The sequence below is a fragment of the Netta rufina genome, assembly GCF_964035555.1.
Source record: "Netta rufina genome assembly, chromosome: 5".
NCBI lineage: Eukaryota > Metazoa > Chordata > Aves > Anseriformes > Anatidae > Netta > Netta rufina.
Genome location: NC_140128.1, coordinates 4,340,086 through 4,356,371, shown reverse-complemented (window position 1 = coordinate 4,356,371; position 16,286 = coordinate 4,340,086).

The following is a 16,286-nucleotide window of genomic DNA, read 5'->3' as shown; positions in this document are numbered from 1 at the left end:
TGGTAGCAGTAATAATCCACATTTCTCTAACTGCCTTAACCACTTTCTATATTAGGCTGAGCCACAGTCATTTTCTCTTACCTTTTCAAAATTCAGGATCCGGAAAAGACAACTGAGTTGATTTTTTGCCTGTTTGATTCCAAAGCTCTGCTGAAGTTCTCTGCTATCCCAGAACTCTTGTTTTCAGCCACTTTTCAATAAGAGCTTGATCCAAAACTCCTTGGGAACAATGAAAAAAAAATTAATGAGCTTTAGAACCAACCTTGAAGAAAGTCTGAAATGATTACTCAAGCTGAGCAATCTTTGCAGTGCTACCACCACTAAATTCTGTCAGACACAATTCATCTTTCTTTAAAACGTATGCTCATCTCACCATGCAAATTACCAACATTTTACCAACTTCTTCAAAATGGATCACATTTTGATTTCATGCAGTTTTTACCTATGTTATCGTTGGGTTTTGTAGTGAGCTAAACACAGCATTCCAGAAATATGTAGCCACATTAGAACATAAGGAATACTTGTAATCCTTCTGATAAAAGCCATGGTTCTCAATCTTTGAACAGAATTCAAAATCATGTACAATTTTATACCAAGAAGGAGTAAACATACTTTAAAGAGATACACCAGTCTTCCTGGAAAATTTGTGTGTCTCTTAACATCCATTCTTTATGAACTCAGCAAGGCACCTTATCCATGTGACAATGTTACCACTCCAGTTGCAACTATAGTTCGTTTATTAAATAATTAGAATGGTAATGGTATAATAATATAATGTTAAAAGATACGTATTTTAAAAGATAGGCACATTGAGAGGAAATTCAAAGTGTAAAATCAAAAAGATGCATTTTCCTGAGAATAAAAGTTATTGCTGCACTATCATTATCAAAAACACTAAGACAAAAAATATATTTTTTTTAATAAGCATGTTATTTTTTATTTACCATACTACAAATACTGGGAAAACAGACATTTCTGGACAACACTGATTTCAACAAAAATATAATTTTGGAAAATAATCGTATTAAATATTTTAAACTAGATTTTATTAATACAGCTGGTCTTCTTCCTTACCCCGTAAGCAGTACCAGGATCACTAGTGATATAACAATTACCCTGTTGTTACAAGTTTTTTTCAAGCCTTTGTTTTCTCTTTATATCACATTTCATTGTGTCAAACAAGACAGAAATAAAAGAAACACCATCAAAAAACCTACTCAATAACTAAGTCCTAATGTGAGCTCCATGCATTCATGGCTCACCTTGAAAACTGCTTCCATTCCTGGCTATTCAGCTACATTGACCAAAAAGAAGAGAAAGTTTGTACCTGAAGCAATACAGCTCACACATCTGACCTGTCTTTACTACTTTACTTCATGACCTGTGTGCTGACAGTTGAATGATTAAATTTCGAGTGATTTTGAATTAAAACACTAGGTGCAGAACTTATCAACATGAGATATATCAGTTTTGATATTCATTCAGCCCTCAGACTTTACAAGCAGCTGAAGAGCATTGTGGTGGTGACTTAAATCCATAAATAAAGTTACATATTTAACGGTCGGGAAAGCAACCCAGATGGGTGCACTGATAAACATACAAGGGGAGGGGGAGTTTGTGCAGAGGCGAATCTTTTCCTTTCCTTCTTGAGAACGTAAGACTGTAGTAATAAACTTATAATTTATTTGAATATATTAAAAACAAACAAACAAAAAAACCTTCAGGCTTTAGGTTAGGTTCTGAAGAAAATATTCCGCCTCTCACAATAAAACCGAACAGATAATTCCATTTGTGCTTCTTTGGTGGCTCTTGCTTAGGTTGCATCATCTAATTCAAACAAATATCTACAGTACAAACTATGAGATAAAACAAAAATGAGTGACGACAAGAAAGCTGCAGTAGCACATCAGCAATTTAAATATCCCCCAAGTTTTACCTAACTAATTTGCAAAGATGAAAACTGAAATGTTTTATATACTTCCAGAGTGAGAACTGGCCCCACTGAAACATGCCATTATTTTAACCAGAAAAATAATTTCACTGCACTAGCAACATAACCCAGTCCACTTGTGGTGCAGAATTCCAGACAATTTTTGCTTTCACCTGTTGCCTACTATTTTGTATCTTTAGTTTACACAAATATTTACATCACAGGTTGTCAACAAGAAAAATTAAAAGTTTCCATACCAGGACAGTATAAGCAGGATTTGTTAGTTTGGAAAAAGAGATAGCTGATGATAGAGGTCTATAGAAAAAAGAATTATGTGGAGCACAAGGAGGAAAAAAATATTTTCTATTTTATAAAATACGGGATTGAAGGAACACCCCCAGGAAATAATGGGGATAGCAGATTTAAATTAAGTCAGAACACTTTTCCATGCAGTATATAATCATACTGTGAAACTCATTGCCATCTGAGGTTGTAGAGGTCAAAAGAGGAAACATTCAAAAATGGATTTAATAAGTTCATGGAGTATTAGTAGGTCAGGCAGTACTTCTGGCTCAGGGTGTTCCTCGATCACTGATCCCTTTTTTTGTATGATTCTAGTGTTGGCTGCTCTTGGAGACAGAAGAATGATTAGACAGCCATGAACATAATGCTTTATGGGATTTCTTAGATAATGGTTGAAAGTTACAGGCATATTTTTGATTATTGTCGTCATTTCCTCAGAAGACCAAGAAACCTTTCCCTTTTAGGCATAGCAAATGCCTAAGAAAAAAAGGAAGCCCTGAGAGTATTTCACATTACACATATGTGTGTGTGTATATATACACACACACACACATTTATAGAACATGATATTGAAAAAATAGTAACAAAAACTTCCTGTAAGTTTTATTTCCCACCCCCTCTGCACAAAATATGTCCAATTACTCTAAAATGAGCAAACAACACATTGTTGCAGTCTCCAGATCATTTGAGAGCTTTTCTTTTCAAGGTATGGGAAACCTACCAGAAAAAAACAAAACAAAACAAAACAAAAACAAACAAACAAACAGATTTTTAATCAATACTCTTAACGTTCTGGAAGTCTAGAGCATGGAAAGGAAACATCAACTGAACTGTGCTGGAAAATCAGATCTTTTGATTTTCACCATCCGCAGTGAACAATACTGACACACAGTAAAAAAATGCCCTTTTTTTAAAAAAAAAACAAAAAACAAAAAAAAAAACTTTTTTTTTTTTTTTTAAAAAAGTACAAACCTGTGAACAAGACCTTCCCCATCTCCCTACCACAAATATTTTCACACACACAAAAAAAAAAGTAACAAAACCAAACAAAAAACTACCCAGCCCCCAAACTCTAATCAAAAAACAGTTTCATTGGAGGTTTTGCCTGAAAATTATAAAATATAATACACCTAATTACTTATTTCTTAGACTGACAAACCCTTAGAGGGGAATGTATTTTGAACTTCTGAAGGTGAAAAGCATTAACTTTTCAGGATTACCTTTGAAGCAATTCACAAAATATAAGAATAGCGATAGCTAATAATAAATATATTTAAAATATTTTAAATTGCTTGAGAAATCTTGATTTGTATTATTATATAAAACATTTTTGTTAATACTAAACTCCAGCATCATTTAATCATTAGCACTGTATTTTTATGTTGAAGACAAGAAGATTCTATTATACATATTTTAATCTATTATTATAGCATTTAACTACATGATAACCTCTTATGTTTACTAATAGAGGCCATATTGCAGTCTCTGACTTCAGATAGGTCAGCAGATGCTTTTTCAGTTTCAGAACACACTCTCTTCAAAACATTTCTACATCAGGAATTTAATTCAGATGCTTCTTTACTCCCTGAAACTGTGCCCCATCATGAGCATATGTATTCTGTCCTGTAATAGTGAAGCATAAGTACTTCAGTCATTTGATACTTTCTTCTTCCATTGATAGCATATCAAATGATATCATGACAGATGTGCCTGAAGCACTAGAAATGTCTTTATTACATCTGCATGTAATCAGTATGGGGAGTAGAAAACATATTTCCTATTCAATACATCAAACATCCAGAAACCAAGGGACAGATGAAGAGCATGGATTTGGTGTGTCTTCTTGCTGTGCCTTTTTTAACCTGTTTGCATTTGAAATCTATGTTATTAGCTTACAGCTGTGTATTGAAGTTGTTCGGCTTTGTTGATTAACAGACTTGAAAACACTGTTGGATGCTCTTAAGATCTCTAGTGAACTTGAGCCTGTGTAAATATATCCTTCTATGAAGGAAGAATATTAGAACTTTTTAAAATAAGTATTTGCTTAATATAGTTATGCATTTGTTTTCTCATTCCCATAGAAATCTCCAAAATATTTCTGCTTCCTTTGAATTAGCATTTTAGTGTTTTCCAAATTTTTCTTTGAGAGTAGAAACTCCTTTCTATTTCCACTCTTTCAGTGGAGTTAATCCAAGGAGCTGTAAGAAGAGTGCAATCGGTGCACAGTGGATTTGGCTCATTTTTTCAACATGTAATCACAATTTCAATAATTTAAACCTTTAAAATCAGGTTCTTCACTGGCATCCCCTAAACATGTCAGTTGTCTCTAATTTCCTGGTTTTGTTATAACAGTTTTTGTCAGGTACATTTGAGGCAAGTCTGAAACAGATTTAACAGAAACGTATAACAATTAGTTAATTACATCTATTTACATTTGCTCTTTAAAAAATGCCTACCATGACAAAACACAACTTGATAACAATTTTTCAGTTAAATTCAGGCTAAATTTCAGTTCTTGCTTCTTATCTTCTTTTATTCTTTGTGGTTTTAGCTTTTTTGTTTATTTATTTATTTTTTTTTTTTTTTAAGAAAAAGTCTAAACCATTTTCAAGACAGATTAACAAGTCATCTAAATTCATCAGGCTAACTCAGAACTAGATCTAGAGTGCATAAATATTAAAAAAGAAAAAAGTTAGATCCAAAACCAGATTTGGCTATCAAGTTGACACCCCGGTGCCTAAATCCTAGACCATTTAGTTCCTGTCAACTGTTGCCAAGTGCCTGCAGGATCAAAAGTCCCTATAATGCCACCATTGCAGCTCTAAATAAGGCCTGTTACTGAGCATATTTATTCTGCCTACACTGTGGCTGTAACGTCTAGGTCTTGTAAGAATTCACCAAGTGGATATTCATCTAGCTACTTGGTTTGTGGGCTTTATTACGTTGGCATTCTCAGAGACTGTCTGTGGTTTTGTAAAGTATACGTAGAGTATTAACTGTTTGTACCTGAACAAAGCAGTGTGGTGAATACTTCCTCAGAACATAGGAAACATAGGGTTTCTAAGTCGATTACATTCCTATCTCAGAGAATGTAGCTTTACATTACAAGTCACTGCAGACTGCTCAGACTATGAAGGTACAGTTTACATGATACTTAAATTTCTGATAATTTCTGATTTCCAGTTTTCAATAATAATAGGTGAAAGAAAGAACACTCCATAGTACACTGGTTAGGACAGTAATATTGTAGAGGCAGAAGCAACATTTTCTGCTCTCCAAAATATCCAAGTATTTTATATTAAATACTCACCAAAGCAGCAGCTAGAGATTCACTCACCTGTCTACACACTAATATCCCACCCACTGGGTCATAAAGTTCCTTCTTGTTTACCTTTTCAGTCCAGTGAATATTTAATTATTTCATGGAAACAGAACATATTCCTCCTTTATAAGCAGATACTTAGGACACTCACGTGGGAGTTGCAAAGTTAAACTCTGGCTGGAAGAGGGATATGCACCACAGCATCACACACATCTCATGTCAGTGCTTCAGCCTGTCCAACCAAATGCTCCCCAAAATTAAAAATGAAATATTTAAGTCTATAAATACTGGGCTAGGGAAAAATGGAAATATTTTTCTAACAAAGAAACAATGCTTTCTCTCTAAAACCCTAGCCAACAAAAAAATGAGAAAGATTATGACATCTAAGAGATAGTTAAATACAAAATAGACACCAGAGGATACATAAAGAATAAACAGAAGTAATACAGGGTCCTCTAAAATTCAACTACAGGTCCAACTGGAAAACACTCAGTTTTCTAGAACATAGAACAACAGCTAGCCACCCTGAGCTTGTGTGAGTGCATTTGACTGAAATCAGCCATGAGCTGCACTTTGTAACCCTAAACTTGCTTATATTGCAGACTAAGGCTAAAGTTAAGAGTTTATGTACACCACAGCCCCAAAATGAACAAGACATTCACCTCTATGGACAACTACTCACAGTTTTCTTGATCAGAACTTCCAACTACAAGAACTATTTTGGCATTACAGCCTCTATCCCTAACCCTGTCCTTCCCTAATGGTTTTGAACTGCATAATGTCTGCAACTTAATGAATGGATTTTCATATCCATTGATAACCACTCACACTTTATGACTCTGGATGCTGCTGAAGTTGTCAACAGTACATGCACAGAGGCTGCGGTCTTGCTGAGCTCTAACTATTTAACTAAACTTAACTAAAAATAAAAAATAAAAAACTTCATGCTTGGCATTTGAAAAATTAAGTGAAAAGTTGTATCTGTTGATGAAGCTTGTTTAGTTTGCCTTCAAAAATTGAAATGTATACCCCTGTGCCCTTAACCCTCCCTAACTTTAATCCTCTCTACTACCTTCCTAATGGGAATGAAAGAAATCACTGCACTGCAATTATGTTTCAGATATGCATATCTGACATCGAGACATCAATTTATTTAATAGAACTCTTCAAATTACTGCAGTAACTCATCTCTGTTGTTCTTTCACTAACAAACGTAAGTTCCATTCTCAAAACTCAGCCTAAGCATCTGCAAAAAATAGCAATGAAGGTTGCAAAAAAATGTTAAAATAAGTTATTTGAATCTTGCTATCTATACACAGTCATACTGAGACACTGCTGAATAATAAGTCCATGTTCTGTAGCCCCAAGCTTTCTTAACCTGAGTCCTTACTGCCAGTTTCAGTCCTTAAATAATTACTAGGCACATCTCTATTCTTTATGAGAGGTTCAAAACCCCTCCTATAACTACCACTGTAACCTGCCAGATCTTCTAAAATACAAATCCCCAAACCCCACCTTCAACCATGAAGGCATGAGAGAGGGCAATGATCAGGAGATGGTAAGTCCTAAAAGATCAGTGGTTCCACTAGAAAGTGGAACACTGACTTCTATTTTAAGGGCATGTTTACCCTGACCATTTCTCATGAAGATAGACTGTTTTGCTTTGTTATCAGCTTGCTTCAAATATGCCTGACACTACATTTGATTAGATAGCCTGGAATTTTTAAGTCCTTTTGAAAAGAAGGATATGAATCTACCCAAAAGAAAACTCATAATCTCTTTTTATAAGTAGTTCTAAAGCTGTTTCAGTGAATTGGCATATCTGACTCAGTTCTTGTATTACATAACTGTGTCCAACACCCTCCCAGTGTGTAGTTACTATAGCTAAGCATAAAGAGGATCAAATACAGTATAAAACAGACTAGCAGAATGAACTGTATGCTCCGTACCAAAATTCAACGTATTGTGATACTACCCAGGGGACCCAAATAGACAGTCTAGTGACCAAACCTTTCAGAAATAGACAAGAACCCACAACCCTCCCACTCACATCACTAATTTTAAACAGACTAGCTAGACAAAGGGTGACAAAAGAAAGCAATACATGTAAGATTAACAGATAGAGAATGGAAACAGAAAGAGGCTTATTCAAATGCATCTGTTAAGTTAGTAGCCAAACCTGAGAGTGGATCCATATTTCTTAAGTCTGTGTTTATAATAGAGATCAAATCTAGTTTGATCCAGAAGACATAACCTAACAAATCTATTGTCCTGTTGCGTTCAAAGTCAGACTTCACCATCTGTAGTTTGAACAAGGCAGGAACTAACAAGGGAACTTGGAGTCAAGAGTGCAAAGTTCTCTCTTTTTTTTTTTTTTTTTCCATAACTGGGAATCAAATTCTGATAACATTGAGAGTTAAGAAAATATTTCTCAGCTCATACTGCAGTTTACTTCACTATAATGGAAGGGAAGAGGTAATCTATAGCTCTGGTCTCAAAGGGGAAGTCATAGCTGTTAGCTGCAACTTCATAGCCAAAACTAAGCAAAACCACAGGACTGCATTCCTCCCTTATGCCTATGGGAGGCAATAGCTAACAGCATCCCTTTCCCAGATGTGATGTGAATTTGCCACTTCAGAAATGAAGAAAAGGAGATATGTGCATTTGGCTTTGATTTCAGTGGAGAAGTGGCACCTAATGGCTCAGAAGCAATTAAGAGCATCTCTCAGACGTGACTCTTGGCTGCAGCTCAGCAGCTGTTCAAAGAGTAGAACTGAGCTGAATGAAGTGGACAAAGTTACCACTCACCCTGGGGCTTATGCAGGTAAAAGCTACAATCAGAGCTTTATTAATATGAATACATGACAAGTTATAGAGCACAAACCCAAGCTCTGTTGGGTTTAACAAACAGCATAAATAGACCTTAAATCTCAGGTTAGTACCTTAACCAGTTTCCTGCTGCCACATGAATACCTTGCAACACTGGTGACCAATCCCTAAAGAAACTCAGTGTGCCAACTTCATTATTTATCAATGAATCAAAGGCATTCAGCACCTTGCAGGACTTGTGATTGGTAAGAAAGCTTTAGACTCTTTTTGTTATCATGACAAATTAGACTCTACAAAATTACGAAGAAGAAAACAGACCATCAGTCATTCAGTAATTATATAGTAACTGCAAGGCCATTTAGTTACTGTGGGATAAGCAATAGAATGGTTAATAATTTAACCAATTACCATTCATTATAATAGCCAGGTTGGCTTTTGATGATCCACAAGGGTCTCACCTGCCTCTTCACATACACAACATTTAGTGTTTCCATAGTAATGTTGTTCACACCTCTCCAGTTCAACTTCTGTCAGTCTTCAGTGTAAGCTCCTATTTCTGGAACTATCAAGAAAAAACTTACAAAATAGGTACAAATTATATAATGGCCCAGCAAATGCCATTTTTATGGCACTTGTCAACTCTGATGCGTATTATTGCCTTATCCGTGGTTCCAAAACTTGTTTTCAATGCACTAATTTGACTGAAACGTTTACAATACAGATAAGGAGGCACAGCTTTGCTGGCCACAAGACAGAAGTCTATTGTGCTTACATTGTGGTGCATTAGAATGACTGAACAAGAATGTTTGCAATGTTACATATCAGCTAACCTGAGCATAATGAGTGTGAGCTTTTTTTTTCTTTTTAAATAGCTACAGTCATTATAGTCACATCTGGTGGATAAACGTCTGCTTTCCTATAGAAAACATCAGTTGAATTGCATTCAGAATTCTTAGAGTGAATCTATTAATCCTGACATAATACAGAAGTTGTGTTTTGTTCTTAGGAACACAGAAAAAAAAAAGAAATAAAAAAGGAAAGAAAGTCCGAAATAAAGTATTTGTACCCAAGTACACTGACTCTTTCTATTGACTTTGATGGGCTTAGTATTATGCGCACCCAAGAAGAGACTTGTGAGAGATACGCTACAGGCTTGGGACAGAGTGGCTGGAAAGCTGTGCAGAGGAAAAGGATCTGGGGTGTTGGTTGACGCTTGCCTGAACGTGAGCTGTCAGCATACCCAGGTGGACAAGAAGCCCAACGGCATCCTGGCTTGAATGAGGAATAGTGTAGCCACCATGGAAGTGATTGTCCCCCTGTACTCTGCTCTGGTGAAGTGAGGCTGAAAATGGAGTATAGTGTTCAGTTTTGGGCTCCTCACCATAAGAAAGGCATGTTCTGAAGCATGTCCAGAGAAGGGCTACAAAGCTGGTGAAGGGCCTGGAATACAAGTCCTATGAGGAGTGGCTGAAGGAACTGGTGATGTTTAGTCTGGAGAAGAGGAGGCTCAGGAGAGATGTTATTGCTCTCTATAACTTCCCGAAAGGAAGGTGTGGGGAGGTGGGGGTCAACCTCTTCTATCAGATAACTAGTGATATGACTATAGGAAATGGCCTCAAGTTGTGTCAGAGGAGGTTTAGGTTGGAAATGAGGAGACATTTCTTCTCAGAAAGAGTAGGCAGGCATTGGAACGGGTTGCCAGAGATGGGGTAGAGTCGCCATCCCAGGGGGTGTTCAAGGAAAGGTTGGATGTGCTGCTTAAGGACATGGTTTAGTGGGTGAGTAGTACGGTGATGGTTGGACCAGATGATCTTGGAGGTCTGTTCCAACCTTAATGAATCTATGACCATGCCAAGGCAAAGCCGGATGCTTGAGTTTCCTGCAAAGGAATACAGCTTCTACAAGCTAGTAAAAATACCTCAAGAACAATCAGAACATCTTACATCATTCTTCATATTTGTGTTGCACACCACAGCTATTTTGTGATCTTTTGTCCTCAAGATGCCTCAGGAGGCACTGTGGACCTTTACTCACTGTATTCTTTTGTCTGTTCTGATCCAAATTCTTGTAAATTCAGTTCATGCAATCCCTCCAGTTTGTACGTGTTGCACAGTACCTTACCTACAAAGCTTAGAACAGCAGCTTGTACTGGAAAACAGTTCTGATACTCAATAAAGAGCTAAAGCTGGAAAGAAGGCAGTTTGAAAGGGGACTAGTGAATGTGAAGAGAAAGCTGGGAAACAAAACCTTTAACACGTAGAACAGCACAGGATCTCTCCCCACAAACTTATTTTGGCTTAAGAGATGCTAACAGGTGGCAGATATGTGACTGCGTGGTCATCAGTCAGACCAGAACTTTTCCTAGAGTTCTTTAAATGAAGTGTCTCTCAGAGGAACTACAGAAAGCAATTATGATAGGTACTTAAGCAAATGGACTGTTAATAACCAGATAGAGGTGATAAGCCTCCCAGGCCAGCTGGAGACCTGATAGCAAAATGGAAAAAGAGGAAGGAACAGAGTAGTAGAATAGCTTTTAGTATGAAAAAGAATTCTGTAAAATATTGGCTGATACAGTTTCTACCAAAAATACTGTCATCAACAAGCAATCTCATTGATGATTGTCTGTTGGCTATCTACAGTCTCCTATTTCTAACTTGCTGGCTGAAATAATACATAACTCATTTGTTTTGTTATCCTAGAATGAATGATGAAATTATTTTTAAAGTTGATGCATGGTCTAACTTTCTTTCAAAATATCTTCTGTTCTCCACAGTATAGATCTATTCTTTGAAGGACTGTAATTGCCATCAAAGGATATTTACCCAACACACCTTGTGGTGATTTCTCTAATGGAAAAAGGCTTGGAAATATTAAATGTGGAAACACTGGGAAACTTTTTCAGTGCAATCCTTAACAGCAGTGGAGAGGGAAGTGTAATGAGATCATAAGATCCAGGCTCACATCATGAAATAGCAAAAATTGGAACTATACTACTACATTGTCTGGACAGTTCTAATGAATTACAAGAACATCCAAGGATTGAATAGGGAATATCAAAGTAATTATAATATTTCTTCTTTGTACATGTTACTCTGGACAATGTGATGAAGATTTTGTGGTTCAGTTTTTATTATTATTCAGACTGAGAGGAGCGGGAAACAAAAACAAAAAACCTAACCCTCTCCAACCTCTGACTACAGGAACCTACAGAAGCACCTACTACTGTTCATTGGGCATCCCATAGACAAACTAGAGACCTCAAACACCTTTTTGCACAAAGAAGGCTCCTTCTGTGCTCATTCTGAAGTAGCTAGCTGCAGTCCATGTAAGCCTTCATAACATACTGGCTTCAGACAGTCAGCTCTGCTGTCTACCTGCCAAAATACATTTGAGCAATGCAAAATACTTTACTAACCCCACTCAAGAAGAGCAAATACAAGTCGAGGCCCACTGTATGAACTTCCAGTTAGTTTTATCTATGTATCTAGTTTCTGCATTTAAGCTCCTTACTTATTCTTTTTTTCATATGTCTCACTTTACATTCCATACCCTACTCAGAATGAAACAGATTCCTTTTAAAAAGCTCCGTGTTTCATTCTGCAAGATAATTCAAGGATTAATATATTATTTAGTTATTTTTAATTCCCTTCTTTTCTGTAAGACATAACTGTTACTGAAAGAGCAATTACAAAGCGGTGTTGCTTATTACTGTTGCTCAATTCAATCGCATCCAATGCACATTCTAAGTGGTTTCAGAACAGTAAAATTTATGCAAATACACAATTGGAAGATTGTCAAGATTGTGACCTTATTTTGAATTTCCAGGTCTGCCTCTTATGTTAATGCTCTAATATTTGTACACTGCAACATGTAGCATTGTTGATGATTAACTCCCTTTACCTTCAGTTCCTCAATATACAGAGGAAAAACTAGATTCAGACACTACTACAGTTAAAAAGTAAACCACTCAAAGATAGAACTGTACAGTACTAAAATATGTTGATTAATAGAAAAGACCAATAGAAATTTTTAATGCTATTTAAACTTTTTTTTTTTCCCTTTTTAAAATTGTCTTTTTCTTGAACAGAGTTAAACTCTTTCAGCTGATACTATCAAAACATATTCAACCTGATGCAGGCAACCAATATGCTGAACTGCAAATGAAGAGGCAAATCAAAACTTTTCAAAATTTTAAGCTCCCAAAACATTGTCCCATAACAAAGTGTTAGACAGACTTTTGAACAGTCAGAAGTACCAAACAATACAGAAAGATATTCTTTGACCAAGAAAGTAAATTAGTAAGAGAAACACAGATACACAAATTTTCCTTTGATTATCACTGCAGTTTTGAAGTACCTGTTAGAATTATATAGGGTATGGTAAGGTTAATTCCATTAAAAGCAACAAGCAAACAAGAAACATCTAACACTTCTGGACACCATTATTGTTTTTAAATGTTAAGAACAATTCAACTAGTTCCAGCTTTTCCTACATTGTGTATGGGGCTGACTGACACAATGCAACCACAATGATATGTCACTTTGGAGATGAAGGGATAAAGCTTCTGCCCCCTCATTAAATATACAGTAGACCAACATCCTTAGAAAGATTACTACAAAACGTTCTAGATCACAACAGCTTGACGTATGAAGTTGAAGGCCAGAATACCTCCTTTGATATCCAAGTTGAAGAATCAAGATAACAATTTTTAATGACCTATGAATTTCCACATTGCCTACATAATAGGAAAAATAAGGCTGAAAGAGATAGCTGGAGGTCATCTGCAAGCAGAGCTAACTTCAAAGGCTCATGGGCTTTACTGGTGTGGGGTTGTTCTGCCCTAGATAGAAGACTTCCATTTGCCTTTTGCAAATTTCAGTAAGGCTTTTGTCAGCCCCTTTCTCCAGCCTAGTAAGGTTCCTCTAAATGGCAGCATTTACCTTCATCATAGCAATCACTCCCTTTAATTTCAGGTCAGCCATGAACTTGACAAGAATACATTCCAGCTGGCTGTGCAGGTCACTGATGAGGTTACTAAAAAGTATCATGCCCCATTATCAGCCCAGATGAAAGCCACTCAGAACCAGCACCAATTAAAACTGAACTGCTGCCCACTAACATTTTACCCTGCCAATCCACAGCAGCAGTTCATGTCTCTCAAATATGGCTATAAGGATACTGCACAAAAACAGGTCAAAAACTTTGATACCATAGTAAGTGATGCACAGTGCTCTTCTGATTTTCTGCAGATTTAATCATCATCTCGGAGAAGGCAGCAAGGTTGGTCAAAAATGACTTACCCCCTGGTAAGTCTACAGACTGTTACCAAACACCTTCTTGTCTTCCTTGTGCTTAGCTTCCATAAATACTTTTGGTTTTATTTTCCAGTTTAACCAGCCTCTTGTTTCTCAAATCTTTTTTCTTGCCTGTTTTTGAAAATAAGTCTAAGTCTTGGCTTTCATAATTACATTCCCAAGTCTGCAGGCAGGTTTCTCTTTCACCATCTCTCTCTCTGCTTCCACCTCTCATACGCTTCCTTTTTAAATTTCAGCCTGATCAGGAGTTGACTGTTCAATTAAGATGGCTTTCTGCCACACCTGCTGATTTTCCTGTCCACAGGAATAGGCCATTAACATGCTTTGAGGTGGTTACTCCTGACAATCATTCAAATTCTCTGCCCTGAAGAACAGCCTTGCCTGGGACCTCACATTTCAGTACCTCAAATAAGGTGAAGCACTGGTGAAATACAGGGCTTATTCTGCTAAGTACCTTCATCACTTCCCTCAGGGTCTTACATTCCACCATTTCCTGGCTACTGCAGCAGACTGCCACTGACTATATCTCAACTTGTTTATTCATGAGTAGCAAACCTAACAGAGCACCTCACCTAGTCAGCCTTCCCAGAAGCTGCTTGCAAAAAATAATCCTGTGCATAATTCACTATTTTTCACTTTCTATCTTCCTTTGGAAAGTGCTAAGAAAAAAGCTCCTCATTTTGAAAAGAAGTTATTTTGTCAAAACCAGACAGTGCATTTCATGTGTACCATACTTTTTTTTTTTTTTTTTTTCCCTCCCCCCTTTAATATTATCAACAAATAAATCTCTGGCTTTCCAGGGAAACATTTCATGAATAAACCTTATTCTTTGGTTTTATTTGCATTTTGAATTGCAGGTGCATTATTTCTTGTTTCCCTCCAAGGTTAGTTCAAAAATCAGTACCTTCAATGGGGCTTACTAGCAGCACAGTAGTATGTGTGTATGTCTCTCCCCTCCTCAGGATCTTGGTATAAATGAAATTACATCTAGAAATGATTTGTTGACTCTGACAGAATATTAGTTGTGAAAAAAATCATTGTTTTATAAATCCAAAAGCAAAAATTAATAAATGTTACTATATACATGGAATGGTTATTGAGGCTTTTTAATGAATTTGCTTGAGCCAAAACATTGCATTACTGAAGTTAAGTAATATTAATTCTGTACTGACTACTAAGAAGACTCGAGCATAAACAGGCACACATATGAAAAAGGATCAGGTTTAAGACATCTAAATACGTGTTCTAATTTCAAATGTATATCGCCTGAAATTCTCACTTAAGACCTGATCAAGCAAAGAGCATCATACCTTAATGTAGACCACACAAGTTCTGTCAAATAACTGAGAAAGTTTAAAATTCACATCTATGACTTTTCAGGGTAAGTCACTGTCAGCACCTTTTTAATTATGTTTTTAGCCAGATTTTGGGGACTGACTTATGATAATCAGACTCTAAATGTTAACCCTGCCTCTAATCCCACCTCTTATGTCTTTATATTTTTGCTTTTTCTAGTATGTCTTGTGTTCTAACATTTACAGAGATTTTTTTTCCAAGAAATACAAATTGTTTAACTCAGATTTTAACCAACCAAGTCATAGAAAAAAAGAAAATTGGACAAAAAAAAAAAAAATGTAAATTTGATATGAATCACAGAATTTCTAGGTTGGAAGAGACCTCAAGATCATCGAGTCCAACCTCTGACGTAACACTAACAGTCCCCACTAAACCATATCCCTAAGCTCTACATCTAAATGTCTTTTAAAGACTTTCAGGGATGGTGACTCCACCACTTCCCTGGGCAGCCTGTTCCAATGCCTAACAACCCTTTCGGTAAAGAAGTTCTTCCTAACATCCAACCTAAAACTCCCCTGGCGCAACTTAAGCCCATTCCCCCTCGTCCTGTCCCCAGGCACGTGGGAGAACAGACCAACCCCCACCTCACTACAGCCTCCTTTGAGGTACCTGTAGAGAGCGATAAGGTCACTTCTGAGTCCTCTTTTCTCCAGGCTGAACAATCCCAGCTCCCTCAGCTGCTCCTTGTAGGACTTGTTCTCCAGACCCCTCACCAGCTTTGTCGCCCTTCTCTGGACCTGCTCAAGCACCTCGATGTCCTTCTTGTAGCGAGAGGCCCAAAACTGAACACAGTACTCGAGGTGCGGCCTCACCAGAGCCGAGTACAGGGGGACAATCACCTCCCTAGCCCTGCTGGTCACACTGTTCCTTATGCAAGCCAGGATGCTGTTGGCCTTCTTGGCCACCTGAGCACACTGCTGGCTCATATTCAGCCGACTATCCACCATCACTCCCAGGTCCTTCTCTGCCAGGCAGCTCTCCAACCACTCCTCTCCCAGCCTGTAGCTCTGCTTGGGGTTGTTGTGCCCCAGGTGCAGGACCCGGCACTTGGCCTTGTTGAACTTCATGCAGTTGACCTCAGCCCATCGGTGCAGCCTATCCAGATCCTCCTGCAGAGCTTCCCTACCCCGAAGCAGATCGACACACGCACCTAGATTGGTGTCATCTGCAAACTTACTGAGGGTGCACTCAATGCCCTCGTCCAGATCATCGATTAAGATATTAAAGAGGA